The following is a 12482-nucleotide window of genomic DNA, read 5'->3' as shown; positions in this document are numbered from 1 at the left end:
TAGTTCAGAGGCTGCAGGGGGGGGGAGAAGCTGGGAAATATTGGGAGAGCAGCAGCAGCTGTGGGAAGAAGAAGAAGAAGCACTAAGGGAGAGACAGCTGACAGACTCAGTGTCCTTTGAAAGCATGCCAGACCCCCCCCCCCAGGACCCGGCGTGCATTGAGAGTAGTAGAACAGAAAGCTCAGAGGCAGAAAGCACAGATCAGTTGGCGCAGGGATGACGTAGAATAGGAGAGGGGTGGGACTTTACTTGGAGTAATGCCATTACTGAAATGGAGGGGCACTTTTCAAAACCTCTCTCTGTGAATATTGAATAAAAGGATTGGTAAGAACTCTTCTTGTTATTTGCTTCTTGGCTGCCCACCATGGGAGGGATAGGATTTCCTGAAGCCTGACACTAGGGCTGGGAGTGTCCCTCATCTGAAACTCTGGCAAGCTGTTGTCAGTCAATGTAGGCATACCCTCCAACATTGCTCCAATGAAAATAGGGACGTCCTATTCAATAACAATAGTAACAACAACACCCCACCCATCTGACTGGGTTGCCCCAGCCACCCTGGGCAGCTTCCAACATATATAAAAACAGGGCCTTTTTTCAGCCGGAACTCACTGGAAATGAATCCCAGCACCTCTCAAGTGGGTGCCATTGCCATTATAACAAGGGAGGCGTTTATGGTGAGTTCCGGCACCTCTTTTTCTAGAAAAACAGGACTGTATAAAAACACAATTAAACATGTAAAAGCTTACCTGTACAGATGTCTTCTAAAGGTTGTATAGTTACTTATCTCCCTGGCTCAGGAGTCACATAACTCCATACCCCTGAGATCAAGTCAGAAACCGGATCGGCTTCTATAAAATCGGAAGCGTCCCTGGAAAACAGGCACACTTGGAGTGTCTGAATACTAAGGCAGATGGGCCGATGGTGTGCCTGGGAATAGAGCAGTTTCCTATGTTCCTATTGGACTCGTGAATACAAGGGTACAGTCCAAATTGCCTTGTGGTTGCCCCTACTTGAATGCTTGCAATATCCCTCCTTCGAGCATGAGCAACCCCTGGGAGGCTTGCATGAGGCCACACAGGGGGCTTGGCTTTCTCCTTGATGCCACCTCTTCAATATAGCTTGTGGGCAATTTCTCCAGGCTGACACCTTTACAGCCACTGAATGGCTTCCCGTTTCACTGCAGAGATGTATGCCAGAGAAGATGATCACATGCCATCATTTCCCTCCCACGCTTACACGAGAATCCTTGGGTTGGAAACTCCAATCATGGTCTGGGTTTAATGGCAGCAGGCAAGCCAACCCCCCAAATGACATCAAACACTGCAAGGTTAATGCTAAAATTCTAGGTTTAAGATTCTTCTGTAGAGGAGGAAAGTTTGAAGGGCTGTTTAGAAATATTTCCTTCTGTGCACGCACATACGTACACATCGTAAGCCCATCGTAAGTCTAATAAAAATGGGCCTCGGAGCCTTTAAGAATTGCTTAGACCACCGAAAACGCTGCCTTAATTCCAGAACCATGTTGATTTTATGTGATCAGCCTTTCAGTGAGAACTAGAGAACTCACTGATGCCTCAGTAATACAGCCATGGAAGATGGCAATAATTTATCATCTCTGCAGTAGTTCAATCCCAGATGTACCATTTGCTAATTTATTTCCATATGCACCTGGCAGACAGATTAATCAGGCATCCATCCCTCTCTGAAACCTGGGTTGCACTTTACCCTTTTATCGGGGAAGAGGAAAAGAAGTGTACACAGCAAAACAAGAATTCCAGTTAAAAGGTGCTCTATCAAGTTTACTGCTGGCTAAAAAAAAAGTGATAGATATTTTTTTTAAGGCACAGCAAAACCACTTTGCACATCAGCATGTATTACTGCTATCATTTGTGGAGGTGCTTTGAGCTAAAATCTCAGGAAAGAAATGGGATTAAGCGGGCGAGAATGAGGTCTACATGATGGTTCTTGGGTTAGGTACACCAACGTGGTTCTGGCTTGTGTCTGTTGGTTTCTCAGGCACCGGGGGGGGGGGGGGAATGAACCTCCTCATTAAAGGGATTGATGAAATGAGCCACTGCTACCAAATTATCATTGGAGATATCACTGTGAATACATCTTTAGCATTCCTGCTGGTGGTTTTCAGGGAATTGTTTCTATGGCCGCTGTTGATATTAATTAGATACCAATGCTACCGCTATCAAATGTTGTTAGATGTATTTAGACTGGATGTTCTGAAGTGAACATTCTGTGCAAAATCTCTGATTCCTCTGCGAAAAAGAGAGAGAGATAATTTCAAACAAAACAGCAGCTAATCAGCATTGAAAAGAGGTCACTGTCTGGAAGAACCCTTTTGGAACGCCAAGTACCAGGGAATGCTGTGGGACGTACCTGCATTCCTGTCAGAGGGCATCCTCCTCCTCTCTCTGAATGCTTTCTCCTCCTTCATGTCCCCCTGAAATATTGTCGAAATGGGGATGTGTATTTAAATGTGGGAAGGAGAAAGAAAAAGGCCACATTCTCACCATATATTTAAAGCGCTATACCAGCACTTTAAATAGATACAGCTGGACCATAAAGAAGGCTCATCGCCAAAGAATTGATGCATTTTTGCTGGAGGAGACTCTTGAGAGTCCCATGGACTGCAAGAAGATCAAACCTATCCATTCTTAAGGAAATCAGCCCTGAGTGCTCACTGGAAGGACAGATCCTGAAGCTGAGACTCCAATATTTTGGCCACCTCATGAGAAGAGAAGACTATCTGGAAAAGACCCTGATGTTGGGAAAGATGGAGGGCACAAGGAGGACGAGATGGTTGGATAGTGTTCTTGAAGCTACCAGCATGAGTTTGACCAAACTGCGGGAGGCAGTGGAAGACAGAAGTGCCTGGTGTGCTCTGGTCCATGGGGTCACGAAGAGTAGGACACGACTAAACAACAACAACAACAACCATCACTTTAAAGCACAATGGTACCACTTTAAACAGTCATGGCTTCCCCCAGAGAATTCTGGGAGCTGTAGTTTGTTAACGGTGCTAAGAGTTGCTAGGAGGCCCTTATTCCCTCCACAGAGCTCCAATTGGCAGAATTCCCTGAGAAGAGTGATTGATTGTTAAACCACTCTCAGAACTGCAGCTCTGTGAGGAGAATTGAAGTTTCCTAATAACTCTTAGAACCCTTAACAAACTACAGCTCCCATAATTTTTAGGGGGAAGCCATGACTGTTTAAAGCGGTACTGTTGTGCTTTAAGTGTAAAATGCATTTAAGTGTGAATGCAGCCTCCCTTTTCAGCTCAGCTCTAAATTAAGGCTGCAATCTAAGCCTGAGATCTGCTGGGCTGGAGGGGGTTTGGATAGGGCAGAGGCCTCCTTCCATTCAGCCTTCCATTGAAAGACCAGTTCGAGCTCAAAGGGCCTTTGAGCACAGTGCTGACAATCCCCCAACATTCTCCAAACCAGGACAGAGCCTAGTCCTGCTTGGCGTGATCATGGCTGTGGCTGCCACATTCTTTGCTGTTGTTTTGGTAGTGGCGTTGGTACCACTCATATATACATATATACAGAAATACTTCAGTAGTGGATGGGCAGCCAAATGGGCAGTAGTGAATGGAAGCCAAACTCATCTGTCATCTATGGAGACTGCGCACCATTTTAGGTTATCTTCCTAGAATATACGTCTGTGAAACCAGTACATTTCATAAATCTATGGACCAGGATGTTGCATTTTGGGTAACTTAAAAGAGTAGGCATCCCCCATGAATATCAGTTGTCTCATCCAGTATGTCTCTCTTGACCAGAAACAGCTCTCCAAGATCTTTGGCAGAGATAATTCTCCACAGCTATTTAGGGTTGCTCTTTTTGAAGAGCAAAAAAGAGGACACTTTGATGACTCTCATTTTAAATACCCCTACTATATGTAGGGTATAGAAACTGCAATATATTGCTGAGGGTGGCAGGGGGGGAAAGGAAGCAAGTCCTCAACCACCAGTTATGTCTATGTCCCATCCAGAAAGTATAGCCAGAGACATTTTGGCAAATGTAAAAAATTCACCCGGACAGAAATTTTACCCCTCAAAAAGAGGACATGTCCTGGAAAAAGAGGACACATGACAACCCTAAACCTGAACCTTTAAAATGAAAATGCTGGCTACTGAAACAGGTGACTTCTACATTAACCAATGAACTCTGGCCCATTCTTTGAACAAAGATTAAAAAGGAGTGAACTTCAATAGCTGATATGCAATACAATAACACAATTTTATGTCAGCCCTGCTGAGGTCAAACAACTGGGACTCCACCAGCTTTGGGCCAATAGCAGCATAACGTTCTGTATCTGCATCCTGCATATGAACAGTTATTGCCGGAATTGGTCATCCATGCAGCTTCCTCATAGATCATCCAGCAGCTATCTAGAAACTGAGCCTCAGCTCACGGGATCACTGATGAGTGCTGCATGAACAGCCCATTCCCATTAAACTCTTTCACATGTTTGCACATTTTAAAATGCAGGATTATTCATGACAAGAACCCTTCTACAGTTTGAAATTCTGAATATTCGTTTTAAAACCGTAAGATGGGATCCTGATCATCTAAATCACACCCTTGCATTGGTGCATCATTCTCTTTGCTCAAACACCCCTGACACATCACCCCACTTACCATGGTGCAACACTGCAGACGTTAGATAAGATAAGATAAGATAAATTTATTGTCATTGTCCGTATATACACAGTATACACAACAACGAAAATCAAACACCCAAAGACCGGGTTCACATACACATTTGCACGTATCTCCAACACTCTCATCCTATTCAGACATAATATATAAAACATAACATAATCCAAAATATAACATAACCTATTAAAGGCATAACATAACCTAAAAACCTATCTCATTCCTTCCTACCCCTGCTTGCTATTTCTTGCAACTGGCCCTGAGATCATTATTTAGTGCAATCAGAGCTCTTGGATAGAAACTATTCAGAAGGCGTGTGGTTCGTGTTTTCAGTGTCCTATATCTTCTGCCCGAAGGCAACAGTTCAAAGAAGTTGTGAGCAGGATGGGTGGGATCTCTCAGGATATTGTGTGACTTCTTCAAAGTGCGAGACGTGAAGATCTCATCCAGGGTTGGTAGTTGGAGCCCAATAACATTCTGGGCAATTTTAATTATTCTCTGTAAAGCTTTTTTATCCATTCCAGAGCTGCTCCCATACCACGATAATATACTATAGGTTAAGACACTCTCGATGGTACTGTGATAATAGGACAGAAGTAGGTGCTGAGATAGATTCAGTCCCCTGAGCATTCTCAGGAAATACAACCTCCCCTGCACCTTCCTCACAACCATATTAATATTTGCAGTCCATGAGAGGTCCTCAGAGATATAGATGCCCAGGTATTTAAAACTACCAACCCTCTCCACCTCCTCGCCATTTATGTGCAATGGTAAAAATACACTTTTCTTTCTCCTAAAGTCAATTATGAGTTCTTTGGTTTTTTTGGTGTTAAGCATAAGATTGTTTTCTTTACACCATTGAATTAACCCCTGTACTTCTTTCCTATAAGCAGTCTCATCGTTCTCACTAATGAGCCCCACCACTGTTGTATCATCCGCAAATTTGATGATTGTGTTGGACTTATACAGTGGGGTGCAATCAAATGTGTACAGGGAATAGAGAAAGGGACTTAGCACACATCCCTGAGGGGCTCCTGTGCTTAATACTAGAGTAGAAGAATAGTAAGGTCCCATTCTCACTGTCTGCGGCCTATCAGTCAGGAAATTCCTTCCCCACAGACAGATCTTCTGATGTATACCCAAATTGGTCATTTTAAGGAATAACCTGTCTGGCAGAATTGTATTGAAGGCAGAACTGTAGTCCACAAACAACAGCCTTGCGGAGGTTCCCTGTCGTTCTAGATGACTCAGTACAGTATGGACAGCGATGGAAATAGCATCATCAGTAGATCTGTTTCTTCTGTATGTAAACTGGAACGGGTCTAGAGTGGATGGAAGACCAGCCTTAATATGATCTAGCACCAATCTCTCAAAACATTTCATAACGACAGATGTTAGGGCTATTGGTCTATAGTCATTGAGAGATACCACCACTGACTGCTTGGGGACTGGCACTATAATCGATGTCTTCAGGCAGGTAGGGACAGAACCCTGCAACAGGGATAGGTTAAAAATGTCCGTAAATACACCAGCTAATTCTGCAGCGCAGTCCCTAATAACCCGTCCCATGATTCCATCCGGTCCAGCTGCCTTCCTAATGTTAATGCTCCGAAAGGCACGTTGTACGTCAGAGGTCTGTAATAAAAATGGTTGTTTATCAGTAGTAGTTTCTGATGATGTGCTGGTAGCCAATGCTGTAGTGACGGTAGTTCCAGTTCCCACCTCAAAGCGACTAAAGAATTGATTCAGTTGATCAGCCAGGTGCGCACTGCTGCTAGCCAGTTCGTTTTTAATATTTTGCCCTGTAATTTGTCGCAGGCCTTGCCATACTCGACGAGGGTCGGAGCTCTCAAAATGCTTTTCGATCCTCCGGCAGTACATAGCTTTGGCATCCCTAATGCCCTTTTTCAATTTGGCTCTGGCTTCTCTATACTGTTGCGCATCACCAGAGTGAAAAGCAGCATTTCTTGCCTTTAACAGAAGATACACATCCCTGTTTAGCCAGGGCTTGTTGTTAGGGAACACCCGTATTTGTTTGGTGGTAGTGACAACAGCTACTCACAGCCAAGGCGCTGCATCAAAGGACAAGGACTGAAACATCCCCAAGTGGCTGATATAAGCAAACTTTACAAGCGACTGTGGAGCAAACTGTTACTGATCCGTTCGACTTAAGGATGTGGTTTTCAAACACCGTGTTCCATAGTGGGTTGGGAAGGGGCGGTTCTCAATGGAAAGACCACTAACGGAAGACAAGCTTAAATGAAAGACATGCATATCTTCTACCGACAGTGTATGCTCCACTGGAGAGTGATGTGCCTCTCTTAGAGCCTACAAGCTAGGGAACCTGTGGCCTTCCAAACGTTCTGGACTAAAAGTCCCATTATCCCTGACTCTTGGCCATGCTGGCTGGGGCTGATGGAAGTTCTATTTTGTAAGTAGGTTATAATAAGCAGAAGATGAAGAATGGCTCTGTTCACTGTGGTTTAGATAACAAGAGGTGGCAATTTCCCACCAAAAATTGAGACGGGGTGTTCAGATGGGATTGTGCTAATCAGGAGCTCTTGTTTCAGCACTTCTGATCCATGCACTCTAGGTTTTCACTCCATATGGGTTCCCAGCAAGTCCCTGTAGTGGACAGATGCCAGTGTGAGAGGAATGGATGTGATGTTCTCTGGCCTCAACTGGCCTCAAGCTTAGAAACAACCATGGATGGCAGGTTGCTTAGAAACAACCATGGATGGCAGGAGGCGGCTCTCCACTGCCAGATCTTCCATGCTGGAATAAGGTCCCAATGAAATCGAGAGGTATCTTAGCAATATGAATTAAGGTTTACAAAATAGGTTCTGACTGTCAAAAGCTTAAGCCACGATCTATGTACTCTTTGGGGCATCTGGATGAAAATAGCTTGACTGAGGAATGCATGGTGGATCCCTGCTCTTCATTCTGGCTTTCCCAACCTAGTGGCTTCCCAGTATTTTGGACGCCTTACCCCCACCAGTCTTGACCAGCATGGCCAATGACCAGGGATGATGGGAGATGTAGTCCCAAATACCTGAAGAGCACCAGGCTGGAGAAGACAGGCCTAACACTATACTGTGTTAACCTCCACATTCTCAACCCTCCCCTCAATAAATGCTGCCGTTTATCAGATGAGGTGAAACCAGACCCATTCATCATAGGATAAATACAATCTTTTATCACTTCAACGGTCATAAAATAAGCGGGGGTGAAGCCACAGCCCTTTAAGGAAAAAGGGCAGGTTGCTAAGCCAACAGCAGGACTGCACTGGCCTGCCTTCAGAAGGCCTCAGCACATTGCTGAGACAACAGTTCTACCTTGCCTAGGTATGGAGGCTCCAGCCAACCCTTCACAGTGCCTGCCTTGTGTTTTTAAGGCCTTTGGAAAGTTATGTGAGATAGACTTACCTTAAAGGTAAAGGTACCCCTGACCGTTAGGTCCAGTCACGGACGACTCTGGGGTTGCGGCGCTCATCTCCCTTTATTGGCCGAGGGAGCCACCGTACAGCTTCTGGGTCATGTGGCCAGCATGACTAAGCTGCTTCTGGCGAAACCAGAGCAGCGCACGGAAACGCCGTTTACCTTCCCACCGGAGCGGTACCTATTTATCTACTTGCACTTTGATGTGCTTTCAAACTGCTGGTGGGCAGGAGCAGGGAACGAGCAATGGGAGCTCACCCCATTGTGGGAATTCGAACCGCCGACTTTCTGATCAGCAAGCCCTAGGCTAAGAATATACTTTTTCTTAAAAAATAAATAAATGTTACGATCCCAGTGGTATTTTTCTGATTCTAGTCAGAGCATATACAATAAATATTTGGATCTGTGGTGATTTGCACTAGAATAGTCAACTTGGTAAATCAGATGATTCAGGTGTTGGCATGTTTTTCTCTTGCTCGTTTCCTTATAAAAAGGCTGCATCTTCCCCAGAATTCCTATTTAACTAATGGACTACAGTCTAATGTAAGGCAAACTATTAGGCTAGTCACTAAAAGGCAAGCTACGGCTGCGTCAATTACTCAAATAAACCAAGGGGCTGAACTGTTTTTCCTTTGCGCTTTTCTGGCTGAGATTGAACAGATGCAAAAGTGAAAAGCTGGATCTGAATTTCCAAGGGCAAAAAGTCAACCATGGAGCTTGCAGTCAATGCAATGTAACCCCGCGTAATAGTTCTATGTTTAGCACAAGTCCGGAAGTGCATGCAAAGTTTCAGGACCTTAGGCCATGTGCAAGGCTTAGAGGAGCAGGAAAGTCGCCCAGTGCAAACTGTATGTGCTATACCTACATGTTCCCTTTCAGGGAATTAAGAAATCAAACTTTCCCCCCATAGTCTGTGTCCTAACAGTAAAATTATTAGGAGCTACTTCAACTACAGAACTGTCATCAGATGCAGAATGGAGCCATGTGACGCCACTGCCTGTCATGGTTCTGGAACCAGAAATGGAAAAGTCATCATTGGACTCTTCCTGAACCACTGTTCCTTCTTTAACTTTGAACTTGTCAACTATGCTTCCAGCGGTGTCTCTAGGAACATTCAGTGCCTTCGTGATCTTTTTGTATCCTGCTCCTTGTTTGTGAAGGGTGATGATCTCTTCTTTTACCTTCTTGGACCATTCTCTTGACTTAGCCATTATTTCTAACATGCAGCCAAATTTGACACTCAGTAAACCCCTAACCAGTTCAGGTATTTCATGTGTTCCAGCTCAGGCACACCTGGTGCAAGCAATGATGTCCCTGATTAGTTGCATCAGGTGTGCTTGAGACAACAACTGTTGTATTTGTGCTGTTGTGAGGGATTCCATTCAGGGGTTTAAATAACAGTGAGACTGAAGAAGCCAGTATAAGTTGCAATTTCAGCTGAATTTGGGGAAACCTCTTGAAGCATTCGTTGTGTTGAACTATTTTGATTGCTTTTGTTTGATTTGCTCATTGCAAACAGCTGAAAGTCTGTAAATTTTGATAATAAACCCAATTTGCATTGGGGGTTGAATAATTTCGATTGCAACTGTATATTTTCATCTATCGATAAGTAGCCACAATGGCTGACAGAAGAGTTTTTAAAAAAAAAGGTTTAGAAAAAACATTTTAAAGAAGTTTAGAAGAGCTCTGAAACGACCTCTCCAGACTGAGTGAATGAGCGGGAAAATGGTGAATGCAATTTCGTGTACACGGGCATAAAGTGCTGCACATTGGGCAATAATAATAATAATAATAATAATAATAATAATAATAATAATAATACTGCCAGTATCATAATGCTGTTATAGGAATCTACGGTGCAGCTGCATTTGGAAAGCTGTGTATAGTTCTGGTTGCCTCACCTCAAAAAGGATATTATAGAGTTGGATGGTTCACCCTCTCTGTTTATATACCAGTAGAACAGCATGGATGCAAAATCTGGAACTGTACTGGAGCTAGGAGCTAGCTTGGAAGGCTCTTCAAACACCATTTGGACTTAATTTTTGTAGGTGCTGGTGCCAACCATAAATGGTGGAAGCCGTACACTGACGTTGGCTTACAAATAAAATGGCACTAACTGTACAACAGACAACCTATACCAGAATGGGACAGAGATTAGAGTGACACTGAAACCTGCAACTTGCTAGACGCAAAGCAGAAGTTCAATAGGGATTGATGCACCCTATTAAAAGTTTGAGGCATCCTCCCAATGCAGCAGGAGGACCTGGGAGAAATTGTGCCTCTGACTGGAATGATCCAGTTTAACACAGCACAGATAATCATTAACAGGAGTGTTGAGGACTCCTATTTACGTTGCAGTGAATCTCAGCGTTCCTATATGCCAGTTCCTGTAATTCCAGATTCATTCGGGGAACCCCTGTAAATAATCACACGTCAGGCACTATCGCATTCAGCATATACTTGAGATTTTGGACATTCACTATATTTGCTTGGTATTGCCAACTTTTGTAGGCTAATAAGGGGCACTATGTAGATTATGCCCTGTGCGTGTCTAGGGGAAGGGAGAACAGAAGTGGATTAGCAGTAGTGCTTAGAGCAAAGGAAGGGCTGTGGCTGAATAGCAGAGCATATGCTGTGTTTGCAGAAAGTCCCAGGTTCCATCGGAAAGACTCCTGCCTCAGATGCCAGTGATCAACTAACAATCAGTGCAGATTGTGTTGAGCTAGTTGGATCAAATAGTGACTAATGACTCTGTGCAAGACAGTTCCCTTACATTCCATGCAAAGGGGAGGGAAGGAACCGTCGAGAGAGAGACCAGCCTGTTCCTTCTCCAACCATTTATTTATGGCTACTTCTTGGAAAATCAAAACAGTAAGTTAGCAGCATGGGTTTTGTACAGCACATCCTGACATTCAAAGAATCCATGCACATGGAACAGCAACACAACTCAATTTCACAGACTCTGCATTACAGTTAAAATCCACTGAGCTAAAACTTACTCTATCATTCATATAAATTTAAGAATTTCCTTGCCTGAAATCACACACAGTTAGCAGTTAACAGTTTTCCTCGGGGGGGGGAGGGGGGAGGGAGTAGCAGCAAAATAATTTTAAAAATCAGGATTGCCTAATGCCTAGACTCACAAATTACAAAAGCATTCAAGGATGACGAGGCTCCAAATCTCCCCAAATTAAGCCAGCGATCAGGCAGACAGCTATGGTTCTAACCTGCAGACAGCTTTGCGATGGAAACATCCACAAATATCAACCGCGAAGTCTGAAGTCTCTCAACATTCTGCAGCCAACCCCTATTGTGCTACAACAAATTTGCAATCTCTGTCTACACAGTTAAAAGGGGAGCGAGAGGCGGAAAGGAACACCCTCTGCAACCTTGCCGTGACCACATGCTTCTTAAACATCTCATTCCGCAGCTATTGCCCTCGTCTGCATTCAGCCACATTCACTCCAATTTGATCGTTTTTGCCCGAATCAATGCAGACTTCTCAACAGCCTCCTGCAACTTTCAACTCTGACCGTGCCGTTCGCAGGGCCCAAGCGGAATTGCAAGGGTCCGGGGGTTGTTTCCCTGAGACGAGCTTGCACAAAATTAACCTCAAGACATTTGAATCTAGAGCTTAAGATTGGTATATAGGAGAGAGAGAAAAAATTCTTTCACACTTACTTAAGATAGTGTATGTGCTTCCTTGCCCACTGATGCGATATCAGAAACCTGCAAGCTACTATTTCTGCAACTGTGTCACTGTAGATAGTCTGAAACATGTACGTAGCTGTTGCCATGGAAACAAACACAGCTAGGGTAGAGAGCGAAGCTGTGTTAATTCCTTCAGCCATGAACCCCAGGGGAACACTAACATTCATCTTCATTCTCCTTTTGTCTCTGACTGCTTTCATTCTTCCCACCCCCCCCTTCATCTTATCAAATGCACTATATAGATATATGGATATGGCAACACCTGCAGGTACACATTGACTGAACAAGGCAAGCCTCGGGCGTTAAACCAAGAGGCAGAAGGGCTGTCCTCTTACACCTTGCCAAAACTTCACTTTGGAAGATGCTGGAAACAACTTCACTTTCTGCAGGGGACCGAAGACTTAATGCGCACCAATTTTATTTTATGGGTTGCAAAGAATTACGCCCGACCTAACTGGGGCACCTGAGATGCACGAATGGGGACAGGTAAAGTGGGAAAGCGCCAGGTTCCATCCTTGAGCACATATTTAAACTTTGCATTTATATGCTGCCCTTCCCTTCAAGGAAACCAAATCGGGGTCCACGGATCTCCCCATCTTCAATTTTATGCTCAGGAAAACTCTGCAAGGTATGTTAGGCTGAGAGGCAGTGACCACTCCCAG

The 12482-nt window shown here is 44.2% G+C and overlaps 1 protein-coding gene across 1 annotated transcript in view; it reads right to left on the bottom strand.

Annotated features, from left to right (window-relative positions):
* FOXN3 (forkhead box N3) overlaps positions 1–11846 on the bottom strand; it is a 194428-nt gene extending 182582 nt beyond the window's left edge. Inside the window, exon 1 of the mRNA XM_081912834.1 lies at positions 11791–11846. The gene's annotated coding sequence lies outside the window, so the exon portion shown is untranslated. The remainder of the gene's footprint in view (positions 1–11790) is intronic.
* Positions 11847–12482: the final 636 nt, after the last annotated feature.

Source organism: Podarcis melisellensis, assembly GCF_964234715.1.
Source record: "Podarcis melisellensis genome assembly, chromosome: 1".
NCBI lineage: Eukaryota > Metazoa > Chordata > Lepidosauria > Squamata > Lacertidae > Podarcis > Podarcis melisellensis.
The sequence above is the reverse complement of the archived record's forward strand: the minus strand, read 5'-3'. Positions and strand labels throughout refer to the sequence as shown.